General features: G+C 49.7%; 1 long non-coding RNA gene across 1 annotated transcript; it reads left to right on the top strand.

Annotated features, from left to right (window-relative positions):
• Positions 1 to 492: 492 nt before the first annotated feature.
• LOC116659804 lies at positions 493 to 8,623 on the top strand. Its single transcript, XR_004315167.1, has 3 exons — positions 493 to 741; positions 6,536 to 6,665; positions 8,061 to 8,623. It is a non-coding gene; the product is annotated as an uncharacterized LOC116659804 (long non-coding RNA).
• Positions 8,624 to 8,871: the final 248 nt, after the last annotated feature.

The following is an 8,871-nucleotide window of genomic DNA, read 5'->3' as shown; positions in this document are numbered from 1 at the left end:
GAGTTGCTTCCACATAAGCCTGCAGTTGCCAGTGGTCCTGGAGAAACACAAGTCCTTAGAGTTCACAGACAAGAGGGGAAAACTGGCTTTACATACTGGGCCGTGGTCCTTTTTGGGAAGAGCAAGGCACTGCCCCATGACAATTTGAACACAAGGCATATCTCCACATTTAATACACACGGTCCCAGGTCAGCGTGCACTGTGTCAGTTCCTTTGTATTTTCCAGGGTGATGCAACATCATTGTTTTTTCATGCTAATAACTATCAAGCTGTCAGAATTATTATTTTTTTCTTTTTTAAAAAAATCATGCCACGTTATTTGGCTCACTCTTAACCACTCAAGACCCCGTGTGCTGGAGATGGGGCCGTTGGTGAAGAAACGCATACGGGGCGGTATTCAGACAGGAGAGGCGTTTTACAGTTAAAGTAGAGGGGCGAGTGCACACTCACTGTTTTTTTTTTTCCCAAACAGAAAGAAACAGAAAGCATGAAATGAACTGGACGTAACAGCCATGGCAGAGCCGGAGGTAGAGATTTAGGTCTTCCAAGTGCTGCTTTTTAGGAACAGAATGGATTCGTTCTCTGGGGACTTGCTGCAAAAAGAATTTGGAAACTCCAGCTATTATCATGCTGACCTTAACCTGGACAGATGCCCTTGGGTTTTCATCTCAGACACTTGCCAGCTGGTTGCTTGAGATCACTTAGAGCATTGGATTAGGGGGGAGAAAAAACAGAAGCAAGGTAGGACTGTGAGCAAGTCAACATAATTTTTCACTTCATAATATTAATAATGTCTAATGTCACTTCTCTGCCAGCTTTTCACCGCCACCATTAAAATAAGGTTATTTCTGGACCAGAGGAAACATGGAGCAGAGGTTAGCACAGTCCATTTTCAATTTAACTAACACTGTTAAGGGGCTTTTCTATGCCAAGGTCTGGTAGGAAACAAAGCTGGTACAGAGAAGCAGACATACTGGTTCTGCCTCTGGAAACTTCCAGCCTGGCAGGGAAGATGAGAAGTGATGGGACCCCTTACAGGAGAGCTGGGAGCTGTGGTGATAGAGCTTTCCACGGTGTGGTGGACGGACGGCGGGAGGAGGAGCCTTGAATGAGTCTGGATGGGAACTGTGGCAGATGTGACCCAGGGCGAGAGTGGCTGAACGAAAGGGCGCTCTGGAGCTTTGCTCATGGTCACAGGGCCTGGATGATGGTAAGTCCTGCTTCAGTGGCTGAGAGAAAGCACAGGTCGGAGGTTGGCGGGAGATGGTGAGTTCTGTGACATGTCGTATTTGGAGTGCGGCTGGGGCATCCGTGCAGGGATGCAAGTTGGGAGCTTAGGAGAGATCTGAGCTGGAGACGTGGATTTCAGGGTCAGCACCATAGATTTCCATCTGTGGCAACTGGGTAGAAAGTGAGTCTTTTAATTAAAACAAGGGATCTAAGGTAGGGAGTGGACTGGGCCTGGGATGAGGAGGAGGAGAACAGAGCACGAGCATCATAGGGTCTGATTATCGATATGTTTTCCCAAGATGAAGGAGGGGAAGGTGCTAACTTACTGTTCGGTGCCATGGTTGTCATAGGCTGTTTCGTTTATTTCCCACAACACTCTGATGGCGGACGGTGTTATTCCCATTTTACAGACGGGGAAGCGGAGACCTGGAGAGGTCGTGCGGGTGGCAAAGGTACTGTTACCTGTTTAGGACTGATGGGTGATTTCCTCCTCCCTTCTGGCATTGAAGACCATTGAGAAATAAGAAATGAGAGACAGAAAGATGACACTCAAAATGCCAACTGTATTACACACGAGGCCGACTGGTGGCTCTGGTTTAGATGGGTGGCCACTGCCAGTGTCCTAAGGCTTCACTCCAGAGTTGACTTGACCAGCTTTCTCACAGCCGTGGCTCGCCCCCCCGGAGGAAGAGCCTACAGCTGTCAGCTTACATGGCAGAGGGCAGAGGGGCCCAAGGCCAGCATGAGCTAAGCCTTGTGTACCAAAGGTCCTTCGTCCAGACTTACTAGAAAGGTGCGTGATGGGCAGAGAGGAAGCGTAAGTTTTTCTCTAGTGATTTCCCTTCTTAGAGAGTAGAGTGGAAATTTCTTCCTGTCCTGGGAAATATGAGGAGTGGAAAAGCTGGTAACCTCCTGATGAACCGAGGCCTGATGACTCTTGGGTCTGATTTTCATCACTCCTCAGTAGAAGGTACAAGCTAAAAGCCTGGACTTCGGAACAGCAGAATTAGGTGTTTCCAGAGGCGCAGCTATCTCTCCTGCCTAACATTCCATTCTGGTGACCCCTCTGAGGAAGGCCCGTCCTTGCGGAAGCCTCTCCTGGATCCTCAGCCCACGCCGGCTCCGTTCCCCTCGGCGTACACCTGGTGTTCTGCTCTCGCTGCCCAGGGGAAGGACGAGGCCAGCGGGCAGCTGAGTGTGAATCTTCCTTTCTCCTTAAGTAGCGTTTGGAGCTGGTGTGCCTTTTGCTCTGGTACCAAGAGCAGGGTGGGCAGGCCTGACTGTGAGTCTGTGGGGAGGCAGCTGCGACCCTCCCACGGAAGTGTGGGAGCTCGTCTGTGCTCTCCCCACAGTCCCGCTGAGGAGGAGATGTCATGTAAAGCAGGAGGCCAGGGCTCCGCTGGTTTCTACCCCAGTTCCCTGGCTGGGGACGTTCCGATTTCTTGTTGCCTTGAGTTCCTCTGACCCTAACTCAGTGCCGCTCTGTTTAACCACGTGAACCCAACTCAGCTCCTCCCCACTTGACCAACTCAGTTGACTTAATGAACAGATGAGATCGTACGTGAGTCACTGAAGAGAACTATAGTAAACAATCAACCAGACACGTATTGAGCACCTACTATGTGCTAGATAAGTGCAGTGTTGGAATACATGCTAGAGATTGTGGAGGTACTGAGGAAGTGCATTTGACCCAAACTGGGGAGGTATCTTGATACTTGAGCTTTGTTTTAAAGGGTGAGCCAGTTATCTAGGCAGAGACGGAACACAGACATTCTGGACAGAAGGAAGGATGCAGACAAAGTCTCCAAGGTGATTCAAAGTGGAGAGCATTCTAGAAATTCCAAGAAGTTCAGCATGACTGAAGCAGACTGTGTGGGGAGCAGGGACATTGGGAATGTGGGTCCTGCTCATGTTGCAGGCAGCGTGCTGTGCCGTGCCTAGGGCTCTGGGATCCACCCCAAGGGAGCTGACCTTCTCAACCTGACTCTCACCGAGGCATCTCCTGGTGGGACCCTGAGCCGGAGATGAACTTGCGGTCCCTGTCTGTGCTCTGGCCCGGGGTTACAGCCCGCTCTGCAGTCTGCTTCCCATCTTTTGGTAGCTTCTTAACTCCCATCTTTCTAGATTGAGTGCTTCTGTCCAGATTTCCGAACAGATGATATAGCCTAGCCCTTATATAGAAGCCAAGAGCCATTCTGGATCCCTGATATCTTGTATTGATGGCTACGGCACATTGTGGGGCACCTTTTAGTCTCCTTATGTATTCATGATGTACAGAATAAATATCTCTATTTTAACAAAAACAGAACCCCCCCTCCCCCTGTTATTGATGGATTCATTCACTTCAATGTAAGGAAGAAATTTGACAGGGACCTGCCACTTGAAATAAATGTATTCTAAATTTACTTAAAGAAATAAAACAACACAAATGCAAGGACATAGTGTTGAATTGGGAATCACGCAGGACCCCTTCCTCCTAGTCTCCAGAGAAGTAAAACCATTTGTGGAAAGGGCAGAACCAGGACTGGAAAGCAGGTCTCCTATTGCCTGAACTGGGGCTCCTTCCACAGCCCCCCCCCCCCCCCGAGATGGGAACAGAATCCCCAGCGGCCGTTAGGAGAGAGCCCTTGCGTGGTTAAATGCGCTGTGCCACGGAGACTTCCCGCAGCCTGGGTCGTTCTACCCTGAATGATGTCTAATTATGTATTTCCATGGTTACTTGCAGAGATAATAATGAGTCCCACAGCCCCCTGAAACATCGCAAGGACTTTAGGAAGCATGTCGGAGAGAGCACAACAAAACCACACAATTACCATATTCAAGTAAATAATCAGATGCGAAATTGGCTGCCGAGGCATATTATCTCTCACTAATTATCATCGTAAGTGATGGAAAACTCAAAATGGACGGTCCTTTCCCCACCCTTGTGCTGCACAGAGCACTCTTTTTCCCATCTCCAGGAACCAAAGGCCTAATTATTTGCACTTAATCATTCAGCCCCATCTCCTTGGCACGGGTTCCATTTGTTGCTGTAAATGGGGGCTTGCTTCTCACAAAAAGTGCAGTTGTTAAAAATAAAACCCTTGCTTTCCCCGCCTCCTCGTCCTCCTCCCTAGCAGGATGAAGGCCTATAATTAAGAACAGCCCTCTTCGCCGCCAGGGCTCCGATTCCTTCCATCCCCAGGCCCGGCAAGAGTACCCTCCTCCGCCCTGAATGGGATATCCCTCCGGAAGAGCCAGATTCCGACAGGCACGTCGGATCACTGTAGGCTCGATGACACTTCATTCGCAGTGTCCCCATCGTGTGTTTCCACAGGCCATTTAACCAAGCCCTGGAGTACTGTGTCACTTGTGATGAGGTGGCCTTCTCACAAGACTCGGAGCTGCTGCTGTTTAGATGGAGATGAGAAATGGTTTGTTTCACTCCGCCACCATCACCGAAGCAGGGTCTCAGTAACAGAGCACAAGGTTAGCCCCTGTCCTGGTGTGAGCATCACACTAGGGGGCGCCTTTCCCGAGAGACGCATCCCAAACAAAGTCTCTGTTCAAGGAGCAAACGTTTGATCAGAGGGGGATGGATTCAAAGATGACTGGGATGCAGTGAGATACTTGCGGAAAGAGCTAGGAAGCTTCTGCGCTGGGCCAGGTGAGGGAACATCTGTGAACACTGCAAAGTAGGTACATTCCTAGGTCCACGCCTGGAAATGAGGTCTGGCTCTGACAGGGAAAAGACGGAATTGTTGTTGTTGGATACTTGTGGGGGGATGGGACCACGAGGCACCGTGCAAAGGATTCTCCAGGCATTTCATGTCTCCTCTGGAATCTCTCAGCACGTTTTCTGTATCAGTCTGCAGTCACCCTTTGCTTTGGCCATGCCAGGCATTCCGTGTTTTCCGAAGGCAAAGCGCCTTTGCGCCTCTGTCCTTGTTTCTTCCTGCTGACATCCCCTTCTTCCTCTTCTGTGTCTGGGGAATTCTGAACCATCTTTCAAGGCCTGTTTGAGGCAGCATACTATCATGGAAGGAATGTAGACTTTAGAGAGAAACCCTGTTTTCCACGTGCACTCTGCCAGTGACCAGCTATGGGCACATTGTTTATTCCTCCTGAGCTTGGTTTCCTCACATATAAGACAGGAGTAATGATTCCTGCTCCAAGGAGCCATTGCAAGGACTAGATGTAGCAGACTCCCCAGATGGGGCACGTGGTGGGTACTTCAGGGGTGCGACTTTCCCCTCTGCCTTTGTGGACTCAGATGGCAGTCAAGCAGATTAAGGAAATATACAAGGAGTCAGTTTCTGCAAGTAAGATGTAAGCCATCTCCCATGCTCTAAGCCCCAAGCCGTCAGCTACAGGGAGGCAGGAATGTGAGACCTGGAGAGTCTGTTAAGATGCTGATTGTCAGTATGGAGAAAAGACCCATCACGTCCATGAAACAAGCCAGCCCAGTGTCGGTTTACAGTGTCCACTGGAGCAGCTTGGGGACAGCGGTATTCATCTCTGAATGTCCAGAGACTGGCACGGTACCTTTTACCCAATGAAAGCATGGGTGACTGAATTGAATGAGTAAATGAATACACAGTGTTTTGGCATCCTCCACAGCAACTGGTCCTAAGTCTCTGCCTAGTAAATGCTTATTACATATTTGAGTTGGTGAATGAATGGTTTTACATTGCATGTAATAGACAATTTATGATTTAAAGAGATGTGCAGGACCTTTGGGATCAGATGGAGTTGGGTTTTATCTTAGATCTGACATCTTAGATCTTTTATCCTACTGCTTGCTCTTTGTATGACCTTCAGCAAGCCAGATGCTGATAACAACTCCAAGACTTGGAATAGCTGAGGTCACAGAAAGCACAGCTCTCTGTCTCTGTCTCTGTCTCTCTCTCTCTCCATGGCTCCGAATGGGTTTCTGTTGTGCCACAGTCCCCTCTATTCCATTGTCATATTCTCTACCTGCAGATTAGATGCTTAAGCCAGTTCACACAGGGCCTTCGTGGAGGAGGCCGTGTTTAAGTTGGGTTTCAGAGGATGAATAGGAGTTAACCAGAACATAATGGGAGAGAGGGGACCATGGCTTAGAGATCATGGTCATTCAGGAAGTAGGGAGATGTGTGCTGATGAAATGAAGCAGGTCAGGTTGGGACTGGGAGGATGGGTTAAAGATGCAAGGACCTCATCATTGGTGATGAGGGCAGAATCATAAGTAAGACTGGAGCATGAATGGTCTTAAAAGAAACCCTGGGAGGCCTTGATTCAGATCAGGTGAAATAAAATTATTTGATGATGCCCTGTTGTATTCCAGGCAGTGTCCCAGTCACCGGACAACGATGGATGAGAAGGATGCCATCCCTGCATTTGGAGCACACGGTCCCACTGGGGACAGGCAGACGAGGAACAAAATTTCAGTGTAACGTGGCGGGTGCCGAAGTGAGGTAAGTACAAGGGGCTGGAAAGTACAGTGAAATTCTCATCGCCGTACCGTGATGTAGCTACAGTTAGAATCAGCACGCTGCAGGTGGAGAAACCAGGCTTTGCTGGACTTCTAAGCTCAGCTCGTTCCACTGCACAAGAGAAGGCAGACGAAATGCTAGCCACAGTAGCTGTGTTCCAAGCTGTGCTTTGGGTGTGGAATCTATCTTTTTGGCTTCAAGGCCACAGAGCTGCAAACTCACTGCTCCAATCGCCCTAGCCATCGGGGGAGGGGAGGGGTGCGTCCGGAGCGGGTCTCTGCATGTCCTGCAGTGCCCAGGCCTTGGCGCCTTTATACCTTCCACCTCCTTTTGCCCCCTGACATGCCACCAGGCAGTTGCTTAGCAACATCTGCAGCAAGACTGAGCATCCTGGCATGAATTGCTGTTATGCACCGGGCGAGATTTCTCCCTCCTCTCTCTACTGCGTTTTAAGCAAAGAGACATCCTAAAATAGGGCAATTTTTTTTCTATTCCTTTTTTTCTTTTTTTGACAGACAACTTCTCTGTAAATGTTGAAATCTGTGTTGTCTGTCAGGAGCAGTCAATCTGAAAACTTTGCTGAGGAGAATGTATATTTAGTAATGGGTGACAAAGAGAGGAAGACATTGAGATGTCAATTACTCTGGCGAGTTAATGCAAAACTGGGTATTTAAATCAGGTGGTTTAGGGAAATGACAGGGAGGAGGAGAGATGAGCCCTGTGCAGATCCTGGGATTTTAAACGGCGACGATTCTGTTTTGTTTTACTCTGTCTGTCGCTAAGGATGTCCACAGCGTCAGCCTAACCCCGGGGCGTGTCTGCAGCAGCATCGGGGCTGCTAAGTCGGTGCTCGCTCTGCAGTCTTGCAGGAAAAGGTGCTGGGTTTTTAAGCAAAGAGGCTGAATTTGAGCCCCACTCTGTGCATTTTCATTTGGGGACACTAATGTGGCTGTGCCCACTTTTAAAATGGCAAAGATTCCTGAATGATTTAGTAAAGAGCCTGTCTGCCACCCCCACCCCCACTTCCCTCCCAAGCCCCTCCAGACTCATCTCCTGAGGGGCCAGGGGGTGCTGCCTCCTCCCGCTGTCCCGCACGGCCCCTGGGACCCTGTTCCAGTGCTCTTTGATGCGGTCGGACCCAGAGCTGTCCTGCGGAAATCTGTCCGTTCCCAGCCTACGGCCCTACAGTAGTAGCTCTCAGCGCCGGGGGGTTTTGTTCCCAGGGGATATTTCGCAAAGTTTGAGGTAATTTGGTTCGTCACAACTGAGGGGATGGGGCTTCACTGGCTTCCAAGTATGTTGCTAAACATCCCACCAGGCACTGGGCACTGGGCACCTCTTTACAATGGAGAATGATCTGGATCCAAATGTCCGCAGCTCGGAGGTTGAGAAGCCCAGGCCGCAGTCATCACCCGAGGAAGGGAACCCAAATGAGTCTCTCTGGCATCTTCTGGCTTCACGTACCAGGCTCCCAGCAAGTCTTTCTGTCACGAGTAAATGGCCGAGGGGAAGGTGAACGTCGCTTCTGATTGAGCCAACATTTTCCTTTCTAGTTTCAAAATGCTAAGACAGAACACTCTTCCAGCAGCTTGGCCGGGATATCGTTTCATGCCAGATTTGTCCTGGTAATCAACTGGGATGCAGGAGCAGCCGTGATGTGACTCCAAGGAGTGGATTTATTATCGAACAGGAGTGATGGGAGAATAAAGTCTTAACTAACCTCTCAGGTGTCGTTCTGCAGTCGGTCTCCAGTTTGCCGACGCTCATAGGACTCTGTCTGGGTCCTCTCGGTGGGTGTTCTAGTTCCTAGAGGCTCCTTATGTCACCCTCAGCTCACCAGTGATCTTGAATCGTCTCCAGACAGTTTGCTTTTTAGCTCACGCCTTTACGATGTGGCCAGACAGGCCTGTGGGAGTCAACACTTCCACCTGCATAGTGACTTGAACAGCGGCCCCCCCCAGAAAACACGCCTAAGTCCTGACCACCGCCCCGCCCTGCCCAGTGACTGTGACCGTGATCTTGCTTGAAAACAGGGTCTTTGCAGATGTAGTTAAGTTGAGAATCTTGAGATAAGACCTTCCTAGATTTAGGATGAGCCCTAAATCGAATGACATGGGTCCTAAAAAGAGAGAGGTAGAGGGAGGTTTGGGGCAGAGAGACCCAGCAGAGAGAAACATAACAGAAGGAT

This window comes from Camelus ferus, chromosome 25, assembly GCF_009834535.1.
Source record: "Camelus ferus isolate YT-003-E chromosome 25, BCGSAC_Cfer_1.0, whole genome shotgun sequence".
Classification (NCBI taxonomy): Eukaryota; Metazoa; Chordata; class Mammalia; order Artiodactyla; family Camelidae; genus Camelus; species Camelus ferus.
Note: the sequence above shows the minus strand (reverse complement) of the source record. Positions and strands in the feature narration are given on the sequence as shown.